Here is a 21,986-nt window from a genome sequence, read left to right on the forward strand (position 1 = left end):
ACTCATTTGCTAAATTGTTTTGACCTTAGATATGTGTAACCATTGGCTATATTAAGTTTACATTATCATGCTTTGTTAGAGTGACTGCGATTATTTAACAATTGAGAGTAATCCTAGGAATATTACTCCTTTGTAGATCATGAAGAGTACAAATCATTAATAGATCATATACTTCTTAAATGTTGCACACATACATTATGATGATTGTATTATGATGTTACATTATTTTGTAAGGATGAATAATTGCACATATAAATATTTTAGTATAATTTTGAGATAATGATACATGTAGATATGAAGCTATAACTCCTTTCCTAAATCATATTTAATATGATTTTAATGAGATAATTTTTTAAACAAAGGGTAGTTCTGAGAGGAAATGATTAATACCCTCAAAATTATTGCTCCTTATTAACACCAATTTCTGAATAACTAACTTATATGGAGGTCAAAGGCACAAATATTCCTTTTCTTTTTCTCACAATCATGTTAAGTTATTACAACAAGAGGTGCATTACACTAACAAAATGAATTGAAAATTTTATGAAAATAAAAACTCCATGCAATTTAAATTGACACCCCTCTTATTTTTTTATATAAATAGTTTGTGTTCTATTTATTTTAAATTAAAATTTAATATTTTAAATTGTAATTATTTTATCAATATTTTAAAAAATTGGTTAATTTAAAAGAGCATAAGAATGCTATGGGTAAATATATGCTTTCCAAAAAATGTAATTTTATGTAAGATATTAGTAATAAATTGTCAATGGATAAGGTTATCCTTCCTAAAAGTAATCAAAGTAAGTTTGTAAATTCCTATTTTGAAAACATTTATGAAAAGTTTTTAAAAGTATTTTGAAAATGAAAACCAAATTATTTATATCTTTGAAAAATTTAAATTAATTTTTTTGTAATAAATACTATAAAATGATATATATTAATATTATAAATTATAATATTATATTATTAATATTTAATAACTTTTTAATTATCCTTTTGAAACTTTAAAAAAAAATAGAATATGCTCATATTATTATCAATTGAATTAAATAATTCATCATTATCTACTTATCCTCATTATCATCTTTCATTTGATTTTCTCTAGAAAAATCTATAATTAAGATTATTATTAAATTCTTTTATACAATAAGAATTATGTAAATATATTCTATCGAAATCAATCATCTATAAAATCAAAGTACGTTGATTTTGAGGTTTGTATCTCATTTTAGGATTTTAAATTGATTCATATCTTCTACTTTTGAATTGTTTCTATTTTTATTTTTTATTTGTTATAATTGGAGTTGCGTCAAATTGTAGATGCACAATTCTATTTTATAGAAAACTATACTCAATATGTAGTGTCCCTCTTTGACATACTTTTCTTTACACATAGATAGACATTTATGGACTTGTTTAGATATATTTATGTTACTCTTGACAGATTCTTATGTTTTCGTTTATGTTTCTGATGATATACATTTCATGTTGACAGATGATACATTATGTTTTATGTGGATGATGATATATTTAGGACTATGTTGAGATTTATGTTTACTGATTTATGCATATTTAGTGACTTATGTTTACTTATAATGTTATCATGTTATTTGATAACCTTAATTCATGATTCTATTTGGCATGATAATGTTATTTAGGATGTTGTGTCTTATTATGATGTATTGTTAGTGTGGGTGTGGAAGGGACGATGTTGTACCACTCATTGCGAACAGGGTGTGATGTTGCAATTCTCTTTCACCTATATCTTTACTATGTGGCTTAATGGGCATTACAAGCTTAGTGGGAATTACACAACCTAATAACAACACTCCAAACTTATGAATTTTGGAACAATTATTTTTGAACTCAACATAATGCATTTGTAAAACTATAAGCAATAGTCAAATATGGCATTTAACCTTTCCAACAAATATTAAATGTTAAACAATAACATAAATCTTATTTTGGATATAAATAAATGTACCTTCTTTGTACTCAAGTTTCTCTCACAATTCCATAGTCATGTATTTGCCTTTCTTCTCAAAACTGCACCTGCAAGCTGTCTAGATGTTCAACACATGGTAGCAGATTATTAGATACATGATCATCATAACAAATCATATCATTACTTTAGTTAAATCAATCATACAATAGACAACTATTGATTTTATAAAGACAAATAAGGACTGCATATTAAAAAGAAGGTGTGACAAGATCAGTCAAACTCAAAGAGCAAGACCTAAGGGCTAGACCTAATGTCTCGAGGGCTCATCACATATGCCCTTGCCTACGTGAAGGTGCAGAGACTTCATAATTCATAAAAAAATTTAAAATCCATCTAAGATGATGATATAAGAGTGGGTATGGAACCCTTTCTAGAGTCCAATTAACCTAGACAGTTTCCTCATCGGCTGCCACCCACTTAGGTGGAACAAAGATGAAAACTCAAATAGTTTATTACATGTATCAGTCACACAAAGGACTCCTCATAAGGTTTCTCCAAGGACATACTTATAGGTTCCCAATGCTATCAAACTACATTACTGGTGTAAGGCCACATGATAGCTTTGAGCATGTAAGGTTTGTAAATTATATGTAAAGTACTTGTCATAAGTTATATCCCCATTTTGTAATGGGTCGATAAAAGGGGAAAATATCTAATACTTTTTATAAATATTTACAATTATTTCTTATACGAGGTATAATTAGTCTAAAGAACATTTTTGTAATCTCTACATGACATTGAACACTAGGCCCAATACATAGTAACAATATATACACCACACATCACCTTGATTATATCTATACCATCGTTAGATACAAGGTAGTGAGCTTCCTTAGCTCAGTCACGGTCATATGGGGCTCAAGCTTACAAGATTTTATTTTTCTTCAACCCTCACAATAATTCATCACAAGGCATCATATCTCTATTGTTGGTAAGCACCATATGAAAGATAAACCATATGTTTAGGATAATGATTAATATAAGACAGATGTCTAAAATATCGATAGAAAAGTTTTCCTCAACTATCATTCAAAGAGTGACCATTGTAATGCCTTATGATTCTAACTAAAACATCATAATTGAAATATTAGAAAAAAAACAAAAGAAACATGAAATTAAAACTATACTATTCAATGTCGTGATATCCTACTCATGACTTACATATATCTCAAATTCAATATCACTTAAATATTTTCAATAAATTCTACTATTCTAATACCATTGTCTATAACATACTTAACTTGTGAAATTACACTAAAATCTATAACTAGCAATCAATCGATATTCATACGTTTCATTACTCATTACATCTATTCAGGAAATCATTCACTACATAATCCCCTTAGTTAAAAAAATCGTCAAAAGTGACTTACTAAAATGCTGACTAGGTGATTACTAAATTAATTATGAACCCTCAAACTCTTTCAAGAAAAACAAACGTGTTATTTTCTTTTATGATTTAATAAATATATCATGCAGAATAATCTAGTTTGCTCGTTTATTTGATTAATTTCCTTACATTTTTTACTGATCATTTTACAGTACGAGAAACTGGAAGAAAGATCTTACCTTTTTAGTCCTGTAAGCCTACTTTCCAAATCTCTTTAGTTATCCACACTCTCTCGATATTTTGCTAACATTCTTCCAACCAGTGCCAACCACGAGTGTTCGAACAGGGTGTGGATGCAATACCTCCTCTATAAATAATGGTGTTTAACGGTTATCCTGACTATTGAATATGCACAAATCTGGATCTATTGAATAGGAAGAGTTGCGCAAGCTATGTCATTAACCTCTTGTTTATGCCACAAAATGGGGCTTAGGATTAGGGTATAGAAATCTATCAGGCATAACGAAATTTTGTCAAATATTATAGTTGAAGCAAAAGTGGTCATGGCATGGCATGATAGCATGATATGCTCAAAATTGATTTAGTGGGGGAGTGGGGGGGGTATATATGCATTTTAGTCGCAACTGCCTTAGTATACACGTAAGAAAAAACATGGAATCGCTGCCAAGGCATGTGCACTATTTTACAGACTATCTTAAGAAATGTCGTCTCTTGTTAGGATATGGGCAAGACAGGTTTTGAGTGAAAATCTTTAGAAATCATCAAGGGGAAAGGGGAAAAAGCATGGAGCTGTGTCACACTTTGGGCTAATTGAAGGTAGTCTGACTGAACTACTCCTGGGCTGCGTGGCACCACCTGGTCCTCCTTGGCACTGAAATGGCAACAAAAATCTGGTCGGACTGAGTTCGGCCGGACTTCCTTAGTTCAAATGATTTCATTGAAAAAAACTTCAATTTTTTTTTATTGTTAGAACTAAGGTTGGTCGAGTCGGACTGAGTTCGGTCGGACTCAGTCCGACCGGACTAGCCTATGTGTGATGTGATGTGGCACAAAAAAGGTGAAAAACTCTGCATTTTTGAACTTTTTCACTTTGCTCAATTTTTCATCAAGAAGAATATTTTTTACAAAAATTGAAAAATACCTTTTTGTAGAGCTTGAAGTTACGTAATTTTTTTAGTATTTTGAATAATTCTAATATTTTTATTAAAAATTAAAAAATATTTTAAATGATATTAAGAAAAAAATTTAAAAATATTTTTCACTAGATGAGAGAATCTTCTTGTCAAAAGGTGACACGGATGAAAATTATCAAATTTAGCTATGTTGGAATTCAAAATATTATAATGAAAAAAGTATACATCAAAATTAAATTATTATTTTTTAAACACTGCATATATATGTTCTCTATTTGGAAAAATAAAGTCCATTTTCAATTTTTATGGTGATGCCTACTAGAACTCCTGATTTTCAACATTTTTCAGCAATGAAAAATATTTCTTTGAATTTATTAAAAAAATATTAGTTATTTTCAAAAAAAATTAAAAAATAACATACCTAAATTTCATTAATATTTTTACATTTGATCAAAATTCACTTTAGAAATATCTCTTTTATGCAATTGTTGGCTGGTTCCTTTATAAAAAGTGTGACACATGATTATACTTTTACCCCAAGAAAATGCAAGGGTGACATGAAGAGAAATACTTTCCTATGTTTTGCTAGTCCGTGCCAACTGGAATACAACAGCATAAAGCCTAAAATTATTCGCAGTGTCTTTCAACCTTATGTCTGACAGAACACTTCTGAAAGATGTCATTTCATTGAATTAAGTCTGTATGAGAAAGTTACAGATTTGGCCGATTTCTACCTCACAAAATAAATGCAAGTATTACTTCCACCCTCTACTATTCAACTCTTCTCTGATATTACTCCATCTCTTCTTTTAATACTCGCATTTATGGAGCGATGGTTGTTGCAGTGCAGGTGCTGCATTACCTACCTTTATTTTAATGGCCTGCATACATTCTCAAAAGTTTTCTTCATGCGGAAATTAATAGTATGATTCACTAGAGGGTAAAATTCATATAAAGTAGTTGTGCACTCACTAAATTCTAGTTTATATGCCTAGTGTAATGGACACATGCACAAATGGATAGTGTCGCTCTGTGCTTATTATTGTGTTAGAACAATCTCCTTTGAAATAAATATTTATATTTATATACAAAATGACTAATGGTTATAGTAGCCACCATAATAATCCTTTGAGCAAGGATTCTAATGTAGTCATGGGATACATGGAAATATTGTTATCTAAAACTTTATTTAATTAAGGTATATCTAATAGCATAATAGAGATTCAACTTGGCATATATATATATATGCTATTATTATATAATCTAATTAAATAATCTGATTTATTTTAGTTACACTTTCATGGTGATTCCATATTTGAGGATATGCATGTAATATAATATGATGCATATGGGATTAAAACATAGTCATCTATATCTCACAATCTTCCTTAAATAAGTCAATTAACTCTCTATTGAAGAGGCAATCTTTCAGAGAATGTTAAAAATAATATCTTTGTGATATCAATTTAATTGGTAATTTTAATATAAATACAGCTATTATTACTAACATGCTACTAAATTTGAGAACTTTCTACTCACAATTTTTTAAAATAGTTTAGAAACCCATTTAGCCATATAAATCAAATAAAGTGAACTAGTTTAGTGAATACATGCCTTGTTTTTATCTTTCATCCATTGGTCTAATATCTATATACATATATCTCTCTTCCATATGAAGATTATTTTCCACCTTCACCAATTCCTTCAGTCTCATGCATGAATCACACTCAATCATGATAATTAATGAAATATAGTAAACATAACTGGAGGATCACAAATTCACTCACACTCTACATAGCATAAAATAATTACATCTAAACCATGATTCACAAAATTAATCTTTTCTTGACATACAATTTATTCAACCCTTTTTCTAGATTATCACTCATATGCACATTAATTTCACTCATGTTATTGTTCCTAAGATCCGATTCATTTTAAAACATTCAATAATATGACCATTAAAATCTCTCACTTTCTTCATTATTTATTTGCAATATTAAAAATAATTCCCATTACAAGCATAATCAGATGATTTATAATTGATGTAGAATCATTCATCACCACTTGATCAATTTCCATTCATTAGTAATAACATTTCATAATATTACTTGTTATCGTAATTAAAATGGTATAAGAATATAATGAGTTAACTCCCAACCTAGTCCCTTAATATATCACTAGGGTCTAACCTCTATCCATGTCCAAACTATACTCATTCCATGATCTATAAGTAAATTCCTTACAATATGCAATCTTATTTACTATGAATTAGCAACTTGAATGGTTTCTATAATTAATACCAATCCGTTTCCTTACAATTTAAGAAAAAAGTCTACGATATCGTCTAAAATTCTCATAATAAATCTCCCACCTGGATTTCTCATTAGTACTCCAATTTTGAGAAATATTGTATAATTTCTTATTAACATGCACATATTCAAACAACTAGAAGTATCATAGAAAGAGAAAAATAAATTATAATGAGGTCCATTACTATTATGCAATTAAAGAACTCACCCACACATGATGAGGTTTGTTTTGAACCTCTCGCTTCTTTCAAACTTTTGATCAAATTACAATCAATTTAAATATAATTACTATAATATAGCGTTGTAGCCAAAGCAACATGAACCTATAATAATCAAGTATAACACAAAGTATTTTCATTTACTTCACTCTCCATAGGTAAAAGCACCGTACTCTATCTACTTACAAAACATTTACTTGTCTGAAGTTAGTAACACTCATCAACTAAGTTATATTACATTTCAAACTTAACCTTATGCATATAGGACTCTCAAAACATAATTCAGTTGTTATACATATATAATGTAACCTTTAATCAAGCTCAAATCATGAACTAAATGTCCCTATCTTTATATCCAAGTAAAGTGTCTTAAAGTAACATCAAAATATCTAGTATTAATGTCCCACTATAGGTGGGGGCATCACATATATATTGATATATATCAATATATATGTGTGTGTATATACATATACATGTATATATACATGTACATGTACATGTATATATACATATACATGTACATACATAGATATAAATGCATACATATATATATATATATATATATAGATATATAGATATATCTATGTATGTATATGTATATGTATATATATATATATATGTATATGTATATGTGTGTATGTGTATATGTATGTGGATATATATGTGTGTATGTGTATGTGTATGTGTATGTGTATGTGTATGTGTATGTGTATTTGTATGTGTATATGTATAAATATGTATGTATGTATATGTATATATATGTATGTATATATATATATGTGTTAGTGAATACTAGTCACCTTTCAGTCAACCTACATCACCTCCCATTTGATCCCAAAATTTTTTAGATTCAAATGAATACAACCAACCACATAATAGGTAGATACCCATAACCATGAAATTCTCTTGGGTGTCCCTACTGCAATTTTCATCACCTGCAGTTTGGGCAGTTAGTAGTCTTACAAGTTCAAGCATGTCGATTCTGCATCATAAGCACTTGAACTTCCCTTGAGTCATACATCTCAGGTCCTTAATTCTGGTCAGGTCAACTACCGGGATTCAAATCACCTCTATATACTGGTTGAGTTGTATTTATATGATCATCAGATGATCTTTAGCTCCATCATATCTACCACAACCTATGATATGATCCTTAATCCACACAATTCCATACAATGACATCACCATGCCATAAAGTAAACCGGTTAGCCCAAAAATATGCATGCCTGCATGATCAACCATGGGGCCAACATATATCATTCAGGTCTTCATCAACATCACTTGAGATATAAACTCCACATTCCATGCTACCAGGGTTAATGCAATGATCTCCAACCTCATTGTCTTACATAACCTACAAGTACCTGTTAGCATTCATGCCAGTAACATCCTGCACATATCGGTTCCCTGTACTAGTCCACTATCACTACCGAAGCACCTTCCTGTGACTCCTAACATCTTGTGTCACCATGTATCTGATTCCAATTATTATCACATTATAAATTGACACAAGTAGTAATCTAGCATTCATCTATAGGTGTGTAGTCAAGGAAGCCTCTACACACACTTATCTTTTCATTTTCATCCTTCATACTGGTAGCAACTTGTTCCTCCAAGTTTCCTTCTTCACTGAGGGATTGAATGATAAATTTAATGTGCTACTCCCCCTGAGATCCTACATCTCCTTTAGGCCTTAGGACATATCACTTGTGCATTGAGTGCACAGTGTCGGTCCATGGTCTTCTTCCTCCATACCTGCTTGGTCTAATCCTTCTTCCATTTTCAGATTTGGGAGCAGGTCTTACCATCTTCCCGTGATGGGTCATTTCCTTTCTGGACTCTACATCACAACTGGAAATAGTGCTATAGTAGCACACAACATCCATCCCAGCTTCATGATTTAGAAATCTCTTGACATACCGGTTTGACCATCTTCTTCTGGTCATCCCATTGTATCCTGTTGTTGGAACCAGTGGACACCTTGCTCTTGCAGGGACATTTCTTCTTTGGTTCCATGCAGGTCTTTGACTTCCATATGCTTTGTACCCACTTTTCTGCAGAGCATAGTTTCTATACCGACCTCCATATGACTGCAGGTTCTTCTTCCTGCATTCAAACTCTTTGTGGCCAAATCCATTGCAGTTATGACAAACAATCTTTGCATAAGCTAGAGAGGGGACATGCATCTATCTACTGCTGGATACATTTTTCTTATATGCATGATGTTTATGAGATCCTATATTATTCTTTCTAGATCTCTTTCTACATTCCTCTACCCTATGGCCATAAGCATTACATTCAAAGTAGTTACAGGTAAAGGATGACATATGAATTACAAATTTATTTTGCCATGCATGGGGAGATCTTACCGGTTTAGCATCTCCATTTTTGCTTCTTCGGGGATGGACCCTAGGTTGTCCATCCTTTGCAACTCTTCCATCTGGTCTCTTCTTCTCCCACACTTGTTTTTCCCTATGGGTGGTAGCATTTCTTTGTCCTCTGTCAGTAGGAGGTCTTCTTTGCTACTTTCTCATTTTCCTTCTTCCGGTGAAGCTATCTTCTCCCATATTCCCTTTACCTTTGGGATCTGCATTGTTCCTCCTTCTTGCAGAACCGGTCTTCATTTTTGTTTGCAAGTCTTCACTAGTTATGGTTAGATTAATCTTCTTTCGGGGAGCATTTATAACTGAGAAGGTTTGTCCCTTTTTTTCTCCATTTGAGGAGACAAGCAGAATGTCATTGTGGGGGACATTCTTGCTAGTGGAGCATTCACCAGCACCACAACCTAAACCTTCGGTGTCCTTGGCATGCTTTTGTTTCTTTAGCAATTTGTCCAAGGCATCACTATTACCATCAAACCGGATTCTTACCTTGAGCTCATCCTTACATTTCTCAAGGTCATTTCGGAGAACCTCCATTTCTCCAAGGAGATTTTGATATTCTTTATCTTTTACTTTTATCTCAGAGGCTAGATCTTCACACCGACATTTCCTCATGTCTTCCTTATGAGACACCATCTTTGAGATTCTTTTCTCAGTTCCTTCAAGGTGCTTTATCAACCAGTTCAGCTCTACAACTGCACCATTCTTGAATAACTTATATTCATTTCTTACTCTACTTAGCTCCTCAAGAGCATTTACAAGTTCTCCTTCAAGATCTATTTGCACTTCTTCTTCTTCTTCTTCACCTTTACTATCACTACCAAACATATCTTGCTGGTGAGATCCCTTTGTCTTATCACTATCAGATGTGTACTCCTCATCTTTAGATTCTTGATCCATGAAGAGGTGGATTCCCTCTTCATCAATACTATTGTTGCTAGTGGATCTTCCTTCATTATCTGCATATGTATCTGTTGCATTATTATTCACACTCTCAGGAACTGATCTAATGGTGCAGGATTCATTTCCATAGAGCTTATTCAATCTCTCCCATAAGCTTTTTGTTATTTTGCATCTATCCACCTATGAGCAGACATCACTGGTAAGTCCACTGAATATATCCTTCATGGCTTCTTCATTGCACAAGCATCTCCTTTCATCTTCAGATCCGGAGGGAGGACTGACATTCCTAGGGAGACCATTGACAACCAACATCCATACATCAAACCCTAGAGAGGACAAGAAGACTTCCATTCTACAACTCCAAATAGAATAGTTTGAACCATCAAATACAGGAGCGGGGACTAACACTAAACAAACCATTGTGTCCTTAAGACAAAATCTACCCAGGCTAGAGAAATCTCATCTGACTGGGAGCCTATGCTCTGATACCAATTGTTAGACACAATGTACCACTGAGAGGGGGGTGAATTAGTGGTTCTCAAACTTTTCCCTTTATCTATCTTATGTGAGAATACCGGTTATGGGATCTAGGACAATACAAACTTACCAGTTAGTGGGGAGACATAAATACAAATGCAATCACACAAAGGGACATCACATAACACCAACATATATGAGGTCGGCAATGCTGCTAGAGTCTACTACTCCAATCTAGCATCACAATGAAACTATGTTACAATGTTTAGGGCACCAATCCAAGGAGCTACAACCCTTGATTTAGGGCACCAACCCAAGGAGCACCAACCCCTAACTTGTTTATGGGCTACAACCCAAAAAAGCTACTACCCCTGCACCAAGCTACAATTCAGTGATCACAATAAAACATAAATTTCAAAAGTAGTTATCTTGTTACAAGTGAATCTTGTAACCATTTCATATACCTTATTCTGTCGGTGAGATACCTTCTCTGCTACACCGGTACACTTCTCCTAATGCTCTCATCTACTGCTTCACTATCAGTAAACTCTATTGGTTCACCTCTACTCTCCTTTTTCTCTCCTAGATCTCCTCCTCACTATTCTTCTCTTTGCCAGTACTACACTCTGTAGGTCCACTGTCTGCCTTCTCTGTCAGTGTAACCACTACTAGTTCTGCACTGTCGGTCCAGTGCATAACCCTGATTTCATGCACTTGAGGCAATCCTTTGATTCACAGGTAGATTCGTTGTGAGCCTTCAAACACTCGCCTTTAATTTTTCTTCCTTATTTAATAGAACTATAATGCATATTATGCATACTGGGAGATAAGCTCCACTTACCGGTGGAGTGACACCTTGTCATCTACATCCTACAATGCACTCATGTGTCCTCCCTATTTGTTCAGCATATCTTCAAACAGGCACATGTGATCTAGTATGGGAACATTCATTGTCGGCCATCTCTTCACATGGTGATTGCATCTTCATCTAGTAGGAATCTTGTTGTTCTACAACGTCATAGCATACCGGTGACATGTTCATTCTCCTCTTCTGATGTTGATGTGATTTAGGTAACATTCTGCCTCTTCATCACAAATAGTATCCAAGCTTCCTGCCCACTATCAACACATCATGTCAACACATTACTTAACAGTTGAAATGATTTCCTTACTTGTGATACACCGTACCGGTATAGGTAACCTTACCATTCCATCCACACAAGTCAGGCACTAACTTGTGTACTGGTGACTCCCAGTGTCATCTTCCTTACCTTACCGGTGTTCTGCAACACAAGGTGATATCATCTCCTCCATGGCAGTGTTGCACATACATCTCTTCTACCAGTAGTCATCCCATACCAATTAACATCAATGACAACACAATGCCAATAGGAAATTTTGCTAAGACCAAAATCCAACACGTTTCACCAACTGGTAGAAACCCTTAGGGTAATAACACAAAAACTCTAACTAGATCCAAATAGGACCATCACAATATCATGCCAGCCAATGCAAATTTACGAAACAATTAGGACACGATCAAGAAGAACCTTCAACATGATAGAAACCATTTCCATAAGGTGGACCAAAATCATTTAACCAAATCATCAAATATCGCTAACTGGTAAAGCTAACCAGTACCAAGAAATATCAACCAAGAACATAAGCAATAGCTACCGGAGCACCAAATCATGAACCAATAGAATATGGAAAGCATATAACCATCCTGAATAAGCATCCAAAACCAAATCCAAGAATCTGATCATACTAGATTAGAATCATAGCCAAAACCAAGATATACACCAAGACTAACTAGGATAGGTCCAACCGAGATAGAAAAACCATATAGAACCAAGATATAGTGTTGAGATCAATGTAACACTTAACCAAATCTAGCATATGCCAACATAAGTATACTCCCTCATTTTAAGAACAAAGTGAGTTGATTTCGCATGGGTGTCACTTGGCACTGGGGTCTAGGGAGACTACCAGGATAACCTTGATGACAGCATGTGATGACACTTTTCCCTATGTGTGTCTTAGGTCTCAGCCTTTATTGTATGGTGGTATTTGGTTAATCTTTTTTTTTTTTATGGTAAGAATGTTAGTATATGTGGAGAGAATGAATCATTGTTAGTTTTTATATTTCCTTACTAATGTTGTAGTTAAGTAAAGACTATATGATACCCTATGGAAAAATGTTTATACATGTTTTTGAATTATTTTACTTGCGCACTTGATTTTTATAAGAATATGTACAATTTATGTGTGTAATTTATAAAAGATGATATTTTAATGTAGTTTCATGTGTCCTTATGTTTTTTTTTAAAATTATTTGTGGTTTTCTAGATTATTTGATTAGTTTCTCTAGGGTTTTGTGATGGGCATTACATTTGGTATCAAAGCCCATGTTCATACACTGGGTACTTTAATCTCAGTTGAGTCCATCGTGATTAACAATAGAATAACTAGAGTTAAAACCTTGAAGTTAACTTATACATTTACCTTTTGTAGTAGGTTTCCCTAGATTTTATCTTGTAGTTGACTTGTGCCTTGTGTATGTAAGATCCCTAGTAGAGGTAGAGGTCGTGAACGAGGTAACCATATGGGCACTCGACAAAATCCTCATCCCAAGGTTTCTGAAGAGGTTCATCAGGGGGATCAACAACATGATCAACAAGAGGAGGAAGTTCGGGGTGAGAAGTAGCAGGGTAATGAGGGAATCCCTTGGTTAATGTTCTCCATGAGATTCTTGGATGATTAGAACCAAGGTAGGAATAAAATCAATGGGAAGAATCCCATAATTTTTTTCACTAGGAGAGAGTTCGGCATCAGTATAGGGGGAGAGAGATATTACCTCGAAGGAGACAAATAGCTATTCTAGATCAAGATGTTATTCTACCAGGATATGTGAGGGATCTCCTTAGATATAGACTCCCTACATTTCATGGATCTAGTAGTGGGACAGAGGTTGAGACATGGTTTTAGATTTGGGAAGGTGTTTTGCTATGCACCCATATAGTAGTCACACCAAGGCTAGGTTTGTCATCATGCATCTACATGGGTTTGCTTCCACTTGGTGGCATCTAGAGGAGTAGAAACTTCACCTAGATATTGCATCAATTTCATGGGATATTTTTTTGGAGAGGTTTCATGCATGTTTTTTGTTTGATCATTAGAGATAGAGGAAGACAGATGAGTTTCATGACCTTCAAAAAATGGCTATGTTAGTAGAGTAGCATGAGCATAAGTTATTTGAAGTTAGGTAGTATGTTAGGATAGTAGAAGATGAGGCTATGCTTATGAAACACTTTTTTAGGGGCCTTATGCCCATATCAGTGGAGGAGTTTGGGATTTTAAACCCAAGACCATGGAAGTAGGAGTGGAGAAAGCCCCATTAGTTGAGGAGAACTTGTCTATGGCTCTAGCTAGACAATTAGTAGTGCAAAAAGGTAGTTCTCCAACTTCAGGTTCTTGAGTGAGGGGTACTCAGTCATAGGAAATAGGATCTTCTAGGGGTAACCCTCCATAGTTCAAGGGTGGAAAACATCAACAAAAGAAGAGTTTTAAGGGCCAAATATTTTCTCATAGTGGTGGTACTCAGGTAGTTAGGGATAGTAGACACTAGTGCACTAGGATCTTTCATAATACTCAACATGCATAGAATTTCCAGTAGAGTATTGGGAGAGGTAGTTTCTAGTAGTCCATTGCACCATCTATAGGCAAAGGTTTTAGTAAAGGTGGTTGCTTCACATGTGGGAATCAAGGCCACATTGCACTACACTATCCTCAAAGGTTAGCATAGATGTTTGGTTAGAGACTAGTAGCTTCAGAGCCTACAAACAATACACAAGTGCTATCAATTGGTAGTTAAGGTGGAAGAGAAAAGTAGGAGAAAGAAAGAAAAAAACAACAGAAGAAGAGGTAGGGGAAGAGATGGTAGAGGCCATAGAGGTATTTTTGGGGGAAGGAGCATAGATCAACGATCCTAGGGAGTCTCTAACCTTATTGAGCAAAGTGGGGATTCTGAGAGAAAACCCAACTATAGGGGTAGGGGATCAAGCAACCCAAGTAGAGGTAGTTCTAATGGATTAGGGAGAGGGTCCTACTTCTCAACCATGAAGTGTTATAGCTGTCAAAAATTGGGCCACCCTACCTATAGATGACCAGAGAAGCCTATTTCATCCTATGGTGGTGAAAAGAGGGAAAACTATGTTTAGGAAGATGGAGGAAATACCAGAACTTCAGCATTGAACAACCTAGCTTCAGAAGATGGTGAGAGTTTAATGGTCAAGAGAGTGTTAATGAAGAAGCCACATAGTATAGAGGCCTCATAAAGAAGAGAATTGTTTAGGATTAAGTGTAAAATCATGGGAAAGGTGTGTAAGGTGATCATAGATTCGGGATCCACAGATAACATCATATCAGAGGAAGCAGTAAGCAAATTGAAACTACCTAGGATACAACACAAGGAGCCATACAAGGTCACATGGTTAAATAAGGGACAACATGTGTTAGTAAATGAGAAAGCCTAGGTAGATTTCCACATAGGTGGATATGTAGATAGGATCCTATGTGACATCCTTCCTATGGATGCTTGCAACCTACTATTGGGTAGACCATGGCAGTTTGACAGGAAAGCACACCACGATGGGGAAAGAAACTCCTATTCATTTAAGAAAGATGGAGTAACATATCAGATTCAATCCCTCATTGAAGAAGGAGAGAGTAGCAACAAAGTACCTAACATCTTGTTAATGAATGAGAAAGAGTTTATAAAAACACTAGAAGAGGGCGAAGGAGTGGGATTTACACTCATAGTGAAACCCAAAGAAGAAAAGGTAGCAAAGAAAGTTGAGATACCATATGAGGTGCAGAAAATCCTTGATAAGTTCAAACAAATAATTAGTGATGGTACAACTACAGCCTTACCACCTCCTAGAGCCATTAGCCATCATATTGACTTCATACCTGGAGCCTCTTTGTCCAATAAGGCAGCCTACAAGATGACCCCTAAACAAAACAAAGAGGTAGCAAGACAAATACAAGAGCTCTTAGACCAAGGGCTGATTAGGAAGAACATTAGTCCTTGTGCAGTACCTACAGTGTTGGCACCTAAGAAGGGTGGAACATGGAGACTTTGCACAGATTCTGGAGCCATAAATAAGATCACCATCAGATACAGATTTCCCATACCCAGGATAGAAGACTTGATGGATTTTTTGGGGGGTGCACAGTATTTCAGTAAGATTGAATTGAAGAGTGGTTACCATCAGATAACAATCAAAGAGGGGGATGAATGGAAGACAGCTTTCAAAACAAATGAGGGTCTTTATGAGTGGCTTGTCATGCCTTTTGGACTCTCTAATGCTCCGAACACATTCATGAGACTCATAAATGATGTTTTACATGATTTCATTGACAAGTTTGTTGTTGTGTATTTAGATGATATTCTTAGTTTGAGCAAGACTAAGGAAGAGCATTTGAAGTATTTAGCTAATGTCTTGAAATAGTTATCCGATGAACAGCTAACCATAAATCTTGAAAAATATGATTTTATGAAGCAAGAATTGGTCTATCTTGGTTTTGTTGAATCAGGAGGCAATCTCAAAATGGATCAAACTAAAGTTGCAGCAATAACCAGTTGGCCAACTCCTAAGACAACCAGTGATGTCAGAAGCTTCCATGGTTTGGCACAATTTTATAGAAAGTTCATCAGGGGATTCAGTGAGATTTGTGCTCCAATGTTAGACACCATCAAAGGGGGTGTAAAGGTAAAATTTCAGTGGACAAGTGTAGCGAATAAGGGGTTTGAGTTATTGAAAACTAAAGTAGCTACTCAACTAGTGCTCATTTTACCTATTTTTGATAAACTTTTTACTATTGAATGTGATGCTAGTAATATTGTTGTAGGAGCTGTTTTAAGTCAAGAAAATAGACCAGTTGCATTCTTTAGTGAGAAGTTGAATGATGCAAAGAAAAAATACTCTTCCTATGATTTAGAGCTTTATGCATTAGTACAAGCACTTAGGAAATGGAGACACTATCTTCTTCCTAAAGAATTTGTTGTATACACAGACAATCAAGCACTAAGTTTCTTGAACTCACAAGATAAACTGAATCATAGGCATGTTAAATGGGTAGAATACTTGCAAGCTTACACTTTTACTCTTAAGCATAAGAAGGGTCAGTTGAATAAAGTAGTAGATGCTTTGAGTAGAAGGTTGTTAACTATTCATGAGATTCAAGTTCATAGCATTGGTATTGATAGTTTCAAAGACATGTATCCTACTGATGATGATTTTGCTGAAGCTTATAAAGTTTGTCAAGATTTTGAGAATAATTTCCATGGTGCATATGCTGATTTCACTTTGCAGGATGGTTTGTTATTCAAGGGTGGATAGTTGTGTGTTCCAAATGGTTCTATGAGAGAGAACCTGATTCAAGAGAAGCACAATGGGTGCTTAAGTGGACATTTTGGTCTCAAGAAGACCTTAGAGCTGGTTCAAAGGTTCTATTATTGGCCTAAGATGTAGAGAGAGATTAGGAGGTATGTTGAGCAGTGCTTGGTATGTCAAAAAGAAAAAGGTAATTCCTCTAATGCTGGTTTATATCAGCCTCTTCCCATTCCACATAGGCCTTGGGATTGCATTAGTATGGATTTTGTGGTAGAATTACCTAGAACTCAAGCAGGATTTGATAGCATCTTTGTAGTAGTTGACAGATTTAGTAAAATGGCTCACTTTATTCCTTATAAGACAACACATGATGCAAGTCATATTGCTTATTTGATTTTCAAAGAAGTTGTTAGAATTCATCGTTTGCCTACTAGCATTGTTTTAGATAGGGATGTAAAGTTTCTTGGTCATTTCTAGAAAACATTATAGAAGAGATTGGGTACTAATCTCTCTTTTGGTTCAGCTTATCATCCACAAACTGATGGCCAAAATGAAGTTGTGAATAGGTCTCTTGGAAACATGCTTAGGTGCTTGACAAAGGAATATGGGCAGAGTTGAGATTAGCTCATTCATCAAGCAGATTATGCCTACAATGATAGTGTTAACCGGTCTACATGTAAAAGCCCTTTTGAAATTGTTTATGGTATGCATCCAAGGGGTATAATGTAGTTGAGGGATATCACTAATTTGCATAATAAGAGTGGAACAATAGATGACATGGCACAATCCATCAAGGAGGTTCATGAGCAAGTGAGGAAGGCTCTCCAAGATACCTCCCAAAAAGTCAAGGCAAGAGTGGATGCTACAAAGAGAGATGTTCAATTTTCCATAGGTGATTATGTGATGGTTCATTTAAACAAGGCAAGGTTAGAAAAGGGAGTTCCAAGCAAACTTCAGATGAGGAGAATAAGCCCTTGCAAAATCTTGGCTAAGTATGGGTCTAATGCTTACAAAGTTGATTTGCCTACTGATGTTTCTTTATCTCCTATTTTTAATGTTGCATATCTAATTACTTTCAATGGATAGCCACCTGAGGATATTCAAAGAGTTTCAGATGTTGCACAATCCCTTTCTGATCTATCTCTCCCTTCTCTTTCTTTTCCCCAAGCAGAACAGGTTCTAGACTCCAAGATTCTGAAAAGGACAAGGAATCACACCTACATGGAGCATCTAATAAAATGGAAGGACAATCCTATCTTAGAGGCCACAAGGATACCTAAATATGACTTTCAAAAAGTTGGCATACCTTCTTCTTTTCTTCCTCAAGGAGTCACATGACTTCTTTGTCTTTGGCGGAGTATGGTGCAGGAGCACTTAGTTGAGTTAAAACTCCCATTTTTGAGTATTTAATGCTTTCATGTTGTAATGTCTTATGTTATGTTTTTAATGTTGTTTTAGGTTGTTTTTTTTCATGTTTAGTGTCTTTGATCTCATCTTGGGCTCAAGAGATCAAGTTTTGCCTTTCAGGCTTTGAGTTGACAATTTTTGGCAAAAATGTGCAAAATTGCCAAAAAGGTCTTCTAATGCTCTCCAAAGAATTGAAACATGTTTTATAAGTGATTTTAGGCATATCAAAGTTGTTTAGATAAGTTGACAAGGCTAGATTGTCAAAGATGCCTCATTGAGCAAGAAAAGTTATCATTTGGCTTGAAAAGTTGTCAAAGTTGTCATTTTTGGGGTTTTAATGCAAAATGTAGTTGTGAAAGCCTCTTGTCCATACAGGGCTTTATAACTAATTGGATGGAATATAAAAAGACCTCCCTTTTCCTTGAATAAGGTTGGTGATTGTATGAACAAGAGCTTTTTAATAAAATCATGAAATTTTGGCTTTTATGACTGGTTTTTCCTTCCTTTGTGAAACAGTCCGTACTGTACCTTTGGGAAGTGTGCATAATAGTTGTATAATTCTCTCTAGTTGATTTTTGTATTGGTTTCTCTTGTAAATTGGATTGTACAAAATTATTTGCAATTTGTGTGCTCAATGCCCTGTCAAGGGTTTGAAGTTCTAAAATGTCACCACTCGACTAATCCAGGTTTGGGATCCCACATAATGGATTTAGTCAAGTTGGAATTCATGTATATACTGTACATATGCTCTATTTTATGCCAAGAGTATGGTTGGAAGGACTTGAGTGATTACTAGGCAAGTATTGGTTATTTGGCTAGTAGCATGAACAAATACTCAAGATTTGCACCCAAAAGTAATTTGGAGTGAACAAATGAATGAGGTAGAGGTATGGACATGTGACCAAGGATGTTAGCATCATCTTGATGAATTAGAGTAGCTAGCTCCATTTAATCATTCTCATTTTGTAAACAAAACAGTGAGTTCACTGTTTTTGTGTATGTGTTTGGTAAAGTGCTCATGGAATGCTTCAAAAGCATAATCCAAGCCTTGGAACTATGAAGGATATGTAATAGGAAGGTTATTCAATGTTTTGCAGACCTCATTGAGGTGTATTTTCCAATTAAACTCTTCAAGTGTAGGTCCAAAGGAGTAATAGTTGCTGACTTGTAAAAAAGCAGCATTCTAGACTATGACAGTGATAATTTTATTGTTTTCTCAGTGGCTTGCCAAGTGTTTGGCATAATGCTAGTCAAAAAAAGATAGGGAAAGCTTCAATTTGTTATGGTAGAGGTATCCTAGCAGTGAGGGAGCTTGAAACAAGTTTTATGGAGAGTGTCTATGGTGGAAGCACCCAAACCCTCATGAAACCCTATGTTTAAGCCTAATTTAGTGGACAGTCATTAAACCAGGTTGAGGGAGTCCAAAACCTTAAAAATCTCTTTGTTTAGACCCAATCCACACTAACCAAATCAAATCCCATGGACAAGAATCCTATTGGTGGGCAGTATGAGCAAAATTTGGCCAATTAGGCCTCCACGGGATAGTAGCCCTTTGACTGCATAACACATAGTTTTCAGAACTTGATTGCTAGGAGGTGTTTGGGGCTCATGAGACTTTGTGTGGGCATTCTAAAATAGAAAACCAAATGACAAACAAGTCCTTAGATAGTGCATTGCCTCAATTGGAGTTTTTGACCCTTTGCTGGTGTTTTGAGTAAGCTAAGGGCTATGAGCCTAAGACTAAGTTTGATCATCAAACCTTGAACAAAACTTTGCTGCCCCTACATGTCCATGTTGGAGTCTCCTAATGCACTCTGAAATAGTGTGTTGAATGCCAAAAGAGAAAGGTTTGAGAATAAGTAGTTGGGTGGAGTGAGCAATTGAAGTTGAGCATGGGTGTGAGCCATCACCAAAAAGGGAGGTTGTTAGTGAGGACTTGTTGAGAGACCTATCAAGTGTAACTAAACTTGTTATTGCAAACATCAAGAGCAGATACAAATTGGCCTTTTTGAGCACTTACCTAGAAATCTCCCTATCAATAGATCATGGGAAAAGGTCGGCCACATGCCAAGGAACATCAAAATCAATGTCCAAGGCTCTACAAGCTTTAGAAGGGGGTTCTGGTAGATCACCAAAATATGTCTAGGCAATAGATAACAAGAACTGCCAACCGATAATAGGAAATTGTCAAGGAAACCAATAGTGATATCTTGCCGAAAAATGATCCAAATGTGATGCGGTTTGGAAGAAAGAAAGATAATCAAGTATTCAACTACAATCTAACTCTATAAGAGTCGGTGAGCCAAAAATAGAACACACAAAAAGGAAAACTGCAAACTGCAAATAGAAAGCAAAACAAAAAGGAAAATGCTTTTTTTTTTGGTTGATGCAAGATTGCTATGAACCAGGGATGCTTTTGCATCAGACATCTAAGTTTGTTGAAAAAGTGAGCCTCTCACTTTGTTGGGTTCAAAGGGAAACCAAGGTGGTCTACCTTTTCTTGAGAAATCCCAGATGAATCTTCAACTGGCCAGTCCTTCCACTTCACAAGATATTCCTTATAATGACTTCTACGGGTACTATGTCCAATCCTACTATCCAGAATCTCTTCAATCTGATCTAGTTCCTTCCAAGGTAACTATTTCTCTAAGTCTGCAACACTGTCCTCACCAAATTATGGTTCATGGTACTCATGAAGATCTACAATGTTAAATACTAGTGAAATACTTAGACTATCTGGTAACCCCACTTCATATGTATTTCTAGAACTGAACTTCCTCAAAATTCTGCAAGGTCCAAACTTCTTCATCTATGACTTGTTATAAGTTCCAACTGAGAATCTCTCTTTTCTCAAATATACCATCACTTCATCGCCAACTTCAAATTCCTTATGTCTCTTCTTCTCATCTGCCTTCCCCTTATACTTGTTGTTCATGTCTTCCAAATGCTACTTAACCTGAATATGCATTACTACCATGCGATCTGCAAAGTATTATGCTTCTGAACTTCTCTGGTCTTCACTGCTAATATCTCTCAATTTTGATATACCTATAGGATGCACTTTGGTAACAATCTCAAAGGGTGTTCTTCTAGTACTTCTATTCACTGAATTGTTGTAGGCAAACTCTACTTGTGCAAGGATCAAATCCTAACTTCCGGTTTTATGTCTCTCTAAATATCTCAACAAATTTCTCAAACTCTGGTTAACAACTTATGTCTATCCATCAGTTTGTGGATGAAAAGTAGAAATGAACTTCAAATTTGTCTTCATCTTCTTCCAAAGTGTTCTTAAAAAATAGCCAACAAGCATAGTGTCTCTGTTTGAAACTATGCTCTTAGGTAATCCATGCAAGCTTACCATATCCTTGAAAAATAGGTCTGCTACATGCAATGCATCT

The sequence above is a fragment of the Cryptomeria japonica genome, chromosome 4, assembly GCF_030272615.1.
Source record: "Cryptomeria japonica chromosome 4, Sugi_1.0, whole genome shotgun sequence".
Classification (NCBI taxonomy): domain Eukaryota; kingdom Viridiplantae; phylum Streptophyta; class Pinopsida; order Cupressales; family Cupressaceae; genus Cryptomeria; species Cryptomeria japonica.